The sequence below is a fragment of the Athene noctua genome, chromosome 1 (genome assembly GCF_965140245.1).
Source record: "Athene noctua chromosome 1, bAthNoc1.hap1.1, whole genome shotgun sequence".
NCBI classification, from domain to species: Eukaryota; Metazoa; Chordata; class Aves; order Strigiformes; family Strigidae; genus Athene; species Athene noctua.
In genome coordinates, this window is record NC_134037.1 from 129,877,373 (window position 1) to 129,889,994 (window position 12,622).

A 12,622-nucleotide genomic window follows, 5' to 3' on the forward strand; every position below is an offset into this window, starting at 1 on the left:
TGAGCAGAGAAGCCTCACAGGAAAATAGAGGTGGCTGAATTTCAGAGAAGCAGGAAACAGAGTAAGTGTGAAGGGTCCAAGGAGAAAGCTGGAGGAGTTGTTCCCTGGTGTTTGGAGGCTGCTGCCTTCTCATTCTCTGCATGGATTTGAGGGCTCAGGCATGGTTCATCTCTCACTCCCACACCCTAAACAGAGCATTTCCAAATTTGCACAGCTGACGACACTTCAGCCAGCACCTTTTACAGTGCTGCTGTCCTTTTTCAGCCCCCACAGATCACAATTTGGCTGAGCTCAAGCTGTTTCAAAAGCATGTTCCACTCCAAAGGCATCTGAACCCTTTCCTGCACTTGAACATATTCAGAAAGAACTGCTGATGTTTTGGAGTATATCCTGCTTAAAATGAATTTACACAGTTTCATTGTTAAGCTGGTATGAATGTATCCTTAGGCCTGGAAATCTAACCAGCCAGGCTGCACTCTCAGGCCTTTGCTCTTTACCTCCAAATGCTCTTCTAAGGAACAAGTGGCCTCTTACCACTTTCAGGGTAGCCCTATAGACTATGTAGATGGCCCAACACTGATTTCAGTGAATCCTCACTGCTTTTAATCCCTGGAGCACATCTTTTGGTCCCATGTGAGACTTCCAACACTGCACTGTATTTAGACACCACAGTTTTACTTTTTCTGCCTTAAAAATAAGATTGGAAATGCTAAGAAGTAAATTAGACGAGCAAAGGTACTTCAATGTGCTGATGAGATCCTACTCCTGCTGAGATAAGTCCATTAAAGCTCTTGAAGACATCAGTGTCACCAAAAAAATAGCCTTTATTTCAGCCTTTCCTTCCTGTAGACAGTCTTAAAACTATGGAGGTTTTGGGAGGGTGTAGAAGGGGAAAGGCTGAAAGAATAGTAAAGCAGCACACTGTGTGGCACACATCCTCTGAGATCTGATCCCAGGCATTTTACAGACCCCCTGTGCAAACTCCAAGAGATATTAAGAACTACTAAGAAATATTTGTGGCATATTTATGAAGACTTTGATGTCCAAGTCAGACTTTATGTAAGTGGATGTTTATGGGTTTATTTCTTTTCCTATGTTGGAAAGCCCAGGATTAATTCTCTCTTGGGACCAATTTTGATTTAGCTTTGACAACGCCATTATCAGATGTAACTCTGCTGACATATGGCTGAATGATGCTTCTTATTAAGGTTGGAATATTCTTTGCTTGCAAGATTTGTGGATCATTTGGAGGCAGGAGCGATGCTGTTTCATTCCAACCATGGATTCTGCACAGTCCTTCATGGACAGAGGTCCATATTCCCCTTCACTGAAGAGGGGATCATATTCATGTGCATATGCATCATATTCAGGTTTATGCTTTCCCCAGACTAGAACTGAGCAGAATCTGGCTATCTGAAACAGCTCCTGGCCTTCTCTTTTACTCCTTCCATTATCCAAGACAAGCAAAGGCCATGACAGAATTTTTAGAAAAAAAAGTTCGACCCTACCTTGAGAAGTTATTCAGAAAAATTTGCAGAATCATTGAGTAACTCAGCTTCAAGAGTCCCTAGTCCAACTTGCTGCTCATAAACTTCAAACCAGATCAGGTTGACCATGCCCTTGTCCAGTCAAGTTTTGAAAATATCCAATGATTACTCTTTTCCTCTCTTCCTTCTTTTCCCCATTGTTTTGTTCAAATGCAGCAATTTCTCAGGAAATTCTTCATTAATACAGTGCAAGTAAGCAGAACAGGCAGTTAGAAGGTTCTTGTAATTCACAACCATCTTACTGACCCCACAAAAAGTGCTGATTCATTTGTAATTTGTCACATAGTGCTCTCATTTCTCAATTTCTAAGGCTGTTTAAGATTATTGAAATGTCCAGTCCAGTTTTCAGTAAAGTAATGGCAATATTCCAATATAATTCAATATGTGTCAGGTGAGTTTCCAACACCAGAAATACCGTATGAGTTAAAGAAATTCCTTAATAATTATTTCAATGCTGCAGATTTTTTGAGGTGCACTAAGGAAAGCTCCAAGCAATCTCCATGTCAGTCTATGGCACATCACTCTGGTGAGAAGACACCATTTTCCTATTTGTAGTGTCTGACTTTTCAAAGACCTGAACTCAGAGAGGTGATCCAAGGACAACAGATTCCACCACAGTTTACTTTGTTGAGTTTGGCATACCATTAATGAAAAACACCATAGTTAAAATAAATCAGATTGTTAGAGCTATACCAACAAAAGCAAGAAAACTGATCATTAAGGCCACATGCTCTTGATTCAGTCTCCAGTGCCAAATCCCAAAGACACTGTCCTACTGTGACTTTCCCTTTTTATCCCACAGGGAAGAGAGAGAGCTTTCTGCTCTGACTCAGAAGAAAATGTAGCTTTAGCATGGGTGGATTTAGTCCCTGCACAGGAATTTCAGTCACGCTCAGACATTCAGTGATCAGCTGCAGTCACAGAAAAGGCAGCTGTGGACACAGTGAATGATGAATCAGCAACTGTGATGGTCCTAGAAACCTGGATGCATCAGGAATGCCTGAAAGCGGTCCCCACCCTTCCTAGCTAGAGATGCTGTCACCAGAAGACAGTGGGTATCAATGTGTTCTTTCTTCCAGCAGGCTGAAGATCCTTCTGCCAACAGAAACCTCAAAACTAATGCTGTCTTTTTTGTGGTTTTTTTTTTCCCCCTAGCAGTCATAGTGAGTACAGTCAGAGCAATGGGCAAATCTACAGTGCTTGGCAACTTCAAACCTACCTGGCATGTCTTGCTGGAGTCAGACAGACCTGTTGCAAGCGCAGTGTCTGGTAACAGGGCAAATTTTGATGGCCCATGTTGCATCACTTTTTCCTGATGTACACATGAGTTTCTTGAGAATTTAGAATAAAAGAAGTACTCCTATTTCCTGAATATGCCTCTGTCTTCTCTATCACTGATTCATGCTAATTCAAATCCTAGAGCACTGCAGCTCCATACATATCCAGAGGCGTTAAGGAGGTGGAAATCATATGAAATCTTTCCATGATTTGGATAAAGGTATAATAATATGCACTAGCAAGAAAAATCTAATAAGGTTACTAAAGGGCATAAATCTGGGAAATATGGCAGCTACCTCACTAAAGACATATGCTTGCTGTTCAGAGACAGTAGCATGACAAAACATCAGGTTAAATATGGTATTTGAGATAGAAAAATCTTACACTGACAAGAGTGAATTATCCATGCCAGCAAAATACAGTCGTTAAACTGCACACGTGCATTGCCAGAGACAGGATACAGCATCTTCTGCCTCACGCTGAGCCTTTCAGTGGTCAGTGGAAGGAAAACCTCCCTTGCTGAAGAAAGAGCATGGTTTCTGTCTTCCACTGGCAACCCAAGGCAGCTCACCTGCTGAGCACTGAGTGTCTTTCCAGTAGAGGGGAGTGCAGCCTGTACAGCAGGAGCTGTCAGAAACTCCAGGAGAAGGGAAGAGCTTGACATTTTCACCAAGCCTGTAACAATGACTTCATCTTGCACAAGTATCAGTAAAAACCACCACATTCCTTCTCATGTAACTCAGCACTGGAGGAAAAGCAGTCTGAGGTTAGCAAACTTTCAGAGGTAGTGAGGTTCAGAAAGGAGCTGGTGATAAATGGGAAAATTGCTACAGATCAGTTCCCTGCTTACAAAGGTTTACAAAGAACTGGTGACATATTTCTCTTCTGGACTGTTTGTTCATAGTGCCAAGTGAATACTTGGAAAATGTGTCTGCAAACTCATTTGCTGTGTCAGACCCACAGTTCAGTCTAACACTGCCCATTTTGCTTTTCTGTAAAGTATCTGCTCTCTACTCTTCTGCTCACACAAATTTTGAATAAGAAGTTTTTATCTATGTCCCCGTAATGGATTCACATTTTCCTCTTGATACTGCTAAGCATGTTCCAGAACATTTTCACTTCTTCTAAAAAAAACCACTGGATAGCAAAATACACTTTACCTTCCAACCTTTTGGTATAAGGAGGTAAGCACATCTGTCACAGTACAGCCTTCTGAGAGAGTAATAATCCACATCAGTGTGATTGAGGTCACTGCTAAAAGTTTTGCAGAACAAAAGCCAGACAAAAATGAGAAAGTCAGGCACAAAGGCACACACCTGCACAACTTTTCTTGCAATTCTCCTTCAAAAATTGATTTTAAAAATGCATTTGCTTTAGTATTGAGCTATATTGTCTCGTTATTGCTCTTTCACAATCACATTTGTCCGTATCAATCACCATAATTGCTGTACTGTAAAGAAACTCTATTAAAATTATGTCTGCAAATATCTCACAATTTGGTGCTAGAAAGAGCCTAGACCATTGACAAGGGATAAGAGTAGTCTAAAATCCAAATGTGTCTGCGAGTAATTGCCTTTGCCCTCAGGTCCATTTCATCCACTAACTCCAAAGGGGAACTGAGGAATCCTTTCCTCCATGCCAGTGAGACTAGGTTCTCATTTAAAGTCTCTTCTCTACCTACCACACAGCATCATGCTTTAGTCCTGCCTTGTCCATCTCCTGCTCTGGGCTCACCTCTCTGCTTCACAAGGATCTATATAGACTGAGTAAATCAGTTTGTTCTCAAGGGAATCAGCACATTTAAACACCAGCTGTAGTAAATCTAGTCATATTTTGCTCTGGACAACTGGCACCTGATCCAGTGCATAAACATGTTTGCCAGACTTGTTCACTGGGGAGGGTAAGAGGAATTGACAGCTCTCATAAGAAATATATGTCAGAAGAGCAAGGATGTTGTTAATATAAAAAAGGTAGTAAAAGTAATAAACCATATGGAACAACAACCAGAAAGAAATCAGAGTCCATCAACAGAAAAGCAGGAACAGGATAATTTGTTCCTCTGTCTCCAGATGCAGGATTTCATAATAAATCTTTGTACCACGAAGATAAAAGATATTTAGATATTCCAAAAGTGTTTTAACCTTTTTTATATCTAGAGTGTATTTTAAGTTAAATTTCTAACACAGCTTATGGAAAGAGGTGCTGTGACTCTTGGCATCTCTCCCAAGACAAAGTACAACAAAAAAAGTCCCCAGAAATGAATTTGCAAGTCTGTCCATTGCTAAGTTGCCACCTCCTGTGTGTATTAGATGGTTTCTTTTTTTAAAAAATGAAACATTTCTTTTGTCCACAGAATTTTTGTCTCGTTCAGACCAGACAGATGAAGGTCTCTTATGGAGTTTAAAGTTCAACATTCTGCGTCATCCACAATTTAGATGTTACTTATCACATAGCACAAAGCCTACTTTGTAGGCAAATTTTCTCCTTTCCCCCAGCCCTAGAGATTGTCATTAAAGTCCACCACACAAATGCATGTGTTTTTACCACACCACTACTAAACAAGGGCCTATTATTCCCATTTTATCAAGTGGAAGCTATAATAAGGATTCAGCTTGAGAATGAAATGGGGATTCCCTTTGAGGTTTAGGGGGACAAAAAAACCTGTTTGAAGTGGCACTGGTTCACTTACCCTCACCTCCACATGGCTTGTCTCTTCCTATTTGATGTCTGCCTGTGATACTTTGATTCAATCTCTTCTCTCAAGCCATCCTAACCTCCCTCCCAAGTAGTCTGGGTAACCCAGTCTCTTACTCTACCCATATGCCCTTTCCCCAGCTCTCTCTCCTCACCTTCACCTCAAAGCCAGACCCTTCCTTTGCTTCTCACCCAAAATCCTCTCTTCATCCTTTCCCAGCCTATTCCCCGCCATCTCTCTCCCCACCTTGTGCAGTACAATCTCCCTATCTCTGGGGGTCTGCCAGGACTTTGTTATCCCTGCCACCAATGCCCATGCTCACATTCAGTAACAAGACATGCTACCTGCCACCCTAACCAACCACTGCAGTATCTATCTTAGTTATTCATTTGTTTCTCAGTAGCCCATATACAGCACACAGGAGGAAAGGGGACAGTAAGTAAAGATCCGGTGCACCAGCTGGCTTACTCCTACCAGTCCTGGTCTGGCTGTTTCTCAGACAACCAGCTCCACATATTTTCTACCCTCCCTGGAATTGTCTTTCACATCCTGGGCCCCAGGGTCATTGCCTTCCCAGCAGCCCTGCTTATAGGAGCTAGGAATGGAGCAGGTGACTATGGATATGGAGCAATGACTGCGGATGGTAGTGGAGCTGCTAAACTGCCCTGCCTGCACTGAAAAGAGCAGCTCATTGCCAGGACAAGCTTGGACAAGCCACCACCACTGCCTGTCTTGTTCCAGAAAAGGGCTGAACTCTTCCCTGCAGAGCAATGATGTGCTTATACCAATGAATACAATCACACATCCAGAATATGGCAGATAGCCTGGAGAAACAGACCAAATTCCTTAAACCACAGTCAGGGACAGCCTTACAGCAGAATTATAGAATACTAGGTTGGAAGGGACCCTCAAGGATCATCTGGTCCAACCATTCTTGGCAAAAGCACAGTATATACAAGATGGCTCAGCACCCTGTCCAGCTGAGTCTTAGACGTGTCCAATGTTGGGGAATCCACTACTTCCCTGGAGAGATTATTCCAGTGTCTGATTGTTCTCACTGTGAAAAATTTTCCTCTTGTGTCCAGTCAGAATCTCCCCAGGAGTAACTTGCACCCATTAGGTCTTGTTTTTTCCATGTGATTCCTTTTAAAAAGGGAGTCTCCATCTTCTTTGTAGCCACCTTTTAAATACTGGAACATGGTGATAAGGTCTTACCTAAGACCTCTCTTCTCAGGTCTGAATGAACCCAATTCCTCAGCCTTTCTTCATATGGCAGGCTTCTCAGTCCTTTGATCATCTTTATAGCCATCCTCTAGACCCTCTCCAGCCTGTCCACATCTTAGAGAGCACTAAGCAATCTGATTTCAACTACTGCCCATCCAAGGGATTAAAAGGGCAATTGCTTACCTCTGAGGTAAACAAGTCCCCATCTTATGAAAGTCCTTCCCCAAACTTGTCTTCTCCTAGATTAGAGAAGTTGCTGGAGTTCACAGTTCTAAACTCAACCTTCTTTTTGAAGCAGCTGATGCTGGATACTAAATGAGACAGATAACTCATTCAATCTCTGTATGCTCTCCTGGCTCATCTGTCACCCACCACGAAGAGCTGGCACAGTAGAGGAGGCATCTCCCACAAATTCACCTGATACTGAGCCATGGGACATTAGCTTGTACAGAGAAATACCAAAGCTTCTCAGGTTGAAGACTAGTAAAGATACAACAGGCAAAACTGTCTGTGTCAGGCAAAGAGATAAAGTGAAAGAACTAAGTTTTTTCTCCCTTCCACCAAATGGGCAGACAACAAATGCTCACCAGGTTTGCTTTGCAAGTGAAGCACTTAACAAAATTTCTGAATCTCAGCAATAGTATGGATCATTTCTGAGTAACACATCTCATGGAGATAACTCTTTGCAGGGGCTGCACCAGCCAAAACAGGATTAGCAAGTGGTAGAAATAAAAAGACATTTTCACACTTTCACTGTAGCAGTGAAAGCAGTCACTGTTAGAGTAACTCACAATGTGCAAAGTGCTTTCACTCCAAAAGATACCCAGGCTCAGAAAAAAATACATGTGATGGGATCCCACGCCACTAAAATGCCACAACATCTGAGAACAAGCACTGAAACTGTTAAATCGCGTTTCACGTTCTTGTTCTAAATCATTCAGGGGCACACAGAAAGTGCTGACTGCAAGACACCTTGTACTTGGGCTCTTGAGATTATGTAGAACAAAATGGCCTTTATTGTCTGAAATATACTGCAAACATCTGACTGTCACTTGTCCTTGTATGCTACATTGTCATTATCCTTTAGAGGAATTAAAATGGAGAGTCCAGCCAAAACAGGATTCCAACTTGCTTATTTCTGTGAATTCATATGGTGACACTGCCCCTCCCTGAACAGCCCGAAAACTCTGTGGCAGGAAGGAAAACACACAGGGAGAAAAGTTATTCTCTCAGCAGGTATATAGACCAGACATAGTCATTATACATCTGTTTGCACTTTGTGTGCTCACATGCTGAGGGACAAATTCTAGGGGAGACACCACACAGACACCTCTTCCTTGCCTTATTTACCCAGTGTCTTAGCCCACAGTGTAACCACAGTAGCTATTATCATGTTAAACAATGTTTGACAGATCAACTCCAGAAGAGCTTTTTTATTTATTCTTTTCTGAGGTTTCTCTTTTAGATTTTTAGTCTGTTCAGCAGCTTCTGGCAGGGAGCTCCACAGCTTCATTATCCAACAAAAGGATCCTCCCTTCAGTCTGTTTTAATACTGCATTTTTAAAAAATTTTGAACATTTTGCAGTTATGAGAAGCAGCATCTACTGTTTCTCTGCTCTCCCTCTTATTCTTGAACATGGAGGAACTGATCACAACCCTTTCAGTTGTTTTCTTTCCAGTCATATTTAAACTCTTCTTAAAGAGCATTCACCCATATCTTTATTCCCAGATCCCCTCTTCCTGTCCCTTCACTGCTCCCATCATAGATAGTCTCTGAGACAGAATGCACAAAGCTTCATGCCATGTGCAAGTCTGAGGCACATGTGGGGTTTAAAAAGCAGGATAACAGTGTTGTCTGGTTTTGTCTGGATATCTTTCCTAATAATTATTCACATCCCATTTGCCTTTGTGACCATGCTGAGCTGTGAACTGATGTTTTCATCACAAATCTTCAGCCCCTCTTTGTAAATGGTACATGATAATTTAGAGACAAACAGTACATAAGCATATTGAAGACTCCCTACACACACACACTGACATCATTTTGCAGTTAAATAAAGTGAATTTTGTTTGCAAGATCACTCTGCATCTCCTCAGTCAGTTTGGACCATCCAGAATGAGTCTGTATCAGCAGTAAGCTTGGCCAACTTCTCCTAGATCCCTTTCAAAGACATGGAAGAGTTTCCACAGGCAAGCTCTTTCCATGGAGAAAATAAGCATTTATTCCCCCTCTACCTTTTAAAACATTTATTAATATGCTTTCCTTCTAGCTTCATCACAACTCCATTTCTTATTGCCACGTCCTCACTAATTCTGTTCTTAGGATTTCTTGCTAATGCGCCTGGTAGATCTTGTCCCCTGAAACACCCAGTGCCACCACCAAGTTTGCAGAACATTTCTGAGCTAACCTGAGGACTCTGCAGTCTTTAGAGATTTATTCACCAGCCTAATGTAACTCCATCTAATTTTTCTCCCTCTTTACCAGATAGCACAGATGCAAATTTTACAACCTGCCAATCACTGAGATCTTTCAGAACATTGCTCAAGTTACTAGTGTCTTTATTTCAATTTCCTTCTTAGGTAGGACATGAAAAATCTCATTAGTTTCATCAATGAAAGCTTCTGTCTCCTAGCATCTGCCCTTTCCCACCCCCACAAATAAGGAAAATTTTAAAACCTCTCAGAATGGCAAAGTTCTTAATTAAGAGGGAAAAAAAAAAACCATACCATAAAAGTTAACAAGGGAATAGCAAATGAAGTGGATGCACTGGAGAACATACGTTCGTTCTGTGGAGACACTCCAGCTGACACCAACAGCACATTGGGTGCTCTCATGCTTGTCATAGCACCAGTTGACTCATTTCCAGGAAGACAGGAAGCTTTAGCAGGATCACACTGCAGTTTAGCTCTGCAATGGAGTTGAAATTACTGAGAATCTGTCACTGCTTCCAGATACACTGGAAGCACAGACATAAAATTGCTTGGATGTTTTTAAACCAGAATCCTTACACTTCTGGCAACCATAAGAGCTTAGACCACTAAGAATAACTATATGGTCTTGAAAAGACAAGTTTAATCCAGAAGACCTCTCTATGCTTTACGCTAAGACTAGAGTTTAGCTAAAAGCATAATTCCACTGCAAAAAGTGTAGGGGTTTATGAAGACTTTTTTATTGTCTTGCTAAATCAATGTCTGGAGATATCACATCTTCTCATCTGAACTGGCAAACATAATGCTGTAGAAGAAAACATGCTATGTGGTCAGTCAGGTTTCCAGGAGAACTAACCCATGGTCATAAACATGGTGGTCACCACTGGGGATTGTTTGGTACCAACCCTCTAACCCAATTTTCCTACATGGCACTGAATCGGCAGGTCTCCCTAAGAGATGTCTGGTCATCAGATACATGTTACAGCGTGCTGCAACTGGGTCTGCTACAGTTCTTGCACTGTACAGGTAGACATAAATGCTAGAAATGGATAGACTCGGGAATTACACACACTTTGTATATGCAGTCTAATTCCTCACTAAGGCACCCATTGGACTAGAGACACCACAGGTACCTTCCCACCAGCATATCCAGGAGTCCACCTGGACAAACCACTGGATGCTATACAACAGAGCAGGCAGGCAATGGCCTCCACCTGAGAGACCATCAAGAATTAAAACAGGCTACTAAACTCCGCAAAGAAGTGGCCTTAAAATGACTGAAGTTATCCAAAAGCCAGATGTTCCAGCTTTTCTAGACAGGCCTCAGTATGTCACTGTACTTAATAAATCATAAAAACTATTTCCATTTTCCTTCTTTGGCTCATGTCTATGCATCCTCAGTTGCTTGTGCTGTTTAATCTTCTCCTAAACAAGTCAAGAGATGACATCAAGGCTGTGGCGCAGCAGCACTCTTAACCCGGGATAACTGTGGGGAGCAGACAGACAGGAAGGTAAACATCAATCTGCAACTGCTTTGCTAGCAGAGAGCAGGGGTATCAGCAAAGATGCCATCTCTGCCAACCAGGTTTTTCCAGGCTGAACCAGGCTTTTTCAGACTAGCCCACAAAAACAAGGTTAGAAGAAAAAAAAATATAAAACAGTTCTGAAGAAATGAATGTTCTCGGGAGGTATGGTGAGCCATTTCTAAACCAAGAGCTAACTTTTACAAAGAGCTTTTGTTAATTAGCATCACCTTCATTAGCATCACCTTCATTAGTGGAAACAACATACCCAGGGGAAGGGAGGGCAGGACACTGGAATAGGAGCTCATCTGGATAAACCTTCAGGCTGCAGCCCTGACCTGTACACACAGGTGTACTTTCATATAGCAAGATATATGACCATTTCCTCTTTTTGTGCTACACGAACACCTACATTTGCAGCACAAGATCCCTGCCCCATACCCCTACCTTCTCCTGCCACATGGCAGACAAGCCACACAGTGTGGCACCAAGCAAATAGAGCTTTGGAAAGCATCAAGTCTTTCCTTAACATCCCTGTCCCATCCACTATAACATGCAGACGACTAGGCAGGGAGTGACAAGGTCTAGAGACAATGCTTTTTCCTTCCAGAAATCTCATTGTTCCAGTTAAAAGGCTTTTCAAGTGCTGTGAACAGGTCTGTAGTAAAACAGAAACAGAAAATCTGTTAGTATCAGAGACATCCAGGCATCTTTCTGAGACTTTTGTGCTCTCTTAGAGACGTTCGAACACCCTGCCCTGTCCCCATCCTGGGGATGATGCCTGGGGAGAGGAGCAACTCACAGGTGAGAATAAGCATTGCCTGTGTAGGGATGGAGTCTTGGCCAGGGGCTATACCACACCTCTTCCCATGTAACTTCTTTCATGCTTCATGTGCCTGTAAGCCTGCCTCAGCCAGCTCCTTCCAGCTGTGGTTTATATACCTCCCTTTGGAGAGAAGGAGGACTTTTTATGCCACTTCTTTGTAAATGTTATCCCACTCTCCTTGACATAGGAGAGAGGGGGAAATAATGCTTTTTACTGCCCTCTGCACTCTCCCTCCCAAAATACAGCTGTCTAAAGCCGTCCTCAGGCAGAGGCTCAGCATGGAAAATGTTAGCCCCAGAGGTGAATGTTTCAGAAAGTTATAGGGAAATGAAAACAAAAGTGGTTGAATAGAAACTGGTTTGTGACCTGAGTGCCAGTGGTTGCTACTAGACCTCAGAGCAGAGATTGCTTGTAACAGAGTGAAAGCAACCTTCCTTACATCACTCACAAAGGTTAATCAGAGACCCTGGAAATTTTGATTTATAGAATATATATACCTAATAAACATGTATTTATTATTATACATCAGAAAACATCCATACAGATGAGACATTGCTAAACTAGAGCTGTCAGATATTTATTTTTGCAGTCACTAGAAGTAGTGTTACTGAACTATCCAAAGGAAGCCTTCAAAAGCAAGAAAAATAAACTCCAAATTAGTTTAAATGAATGAATTCATAATAATCACTGTTAAAGTATCAAGTGATCCATGTCTGCCACCACTGCCTTCCAGTCTTGAATATTAAACTAGCAGAAGACAAAACAGGGCAAAGATTAGGGTGTCTGTCAGAATGGTAAATCTGGAGCCAGACCACTACCATGAAAGAAATGCTTGGATCTGTGCCTCTGCCCTGGGCCTGCTCTATCAAACCTTTGGATCTTGGAAATACAGAGAATTACAGATTAGTTGAGGTGGGAAGGGACCGTGGTCAGACTTGGATGAAGTTCCTCAGGGCCATCTCCAGCTGAGGTATGAGTGGTTCCAAGGATGGAGATCTACAGGCTCTCTGGGCTTCCATGCCCATATTTGACGGCTCCCATGGGGAAAAAGAGATTTCCTAGCATATCTTTTTATTTTCCTCTGGCTGCTGACATCATC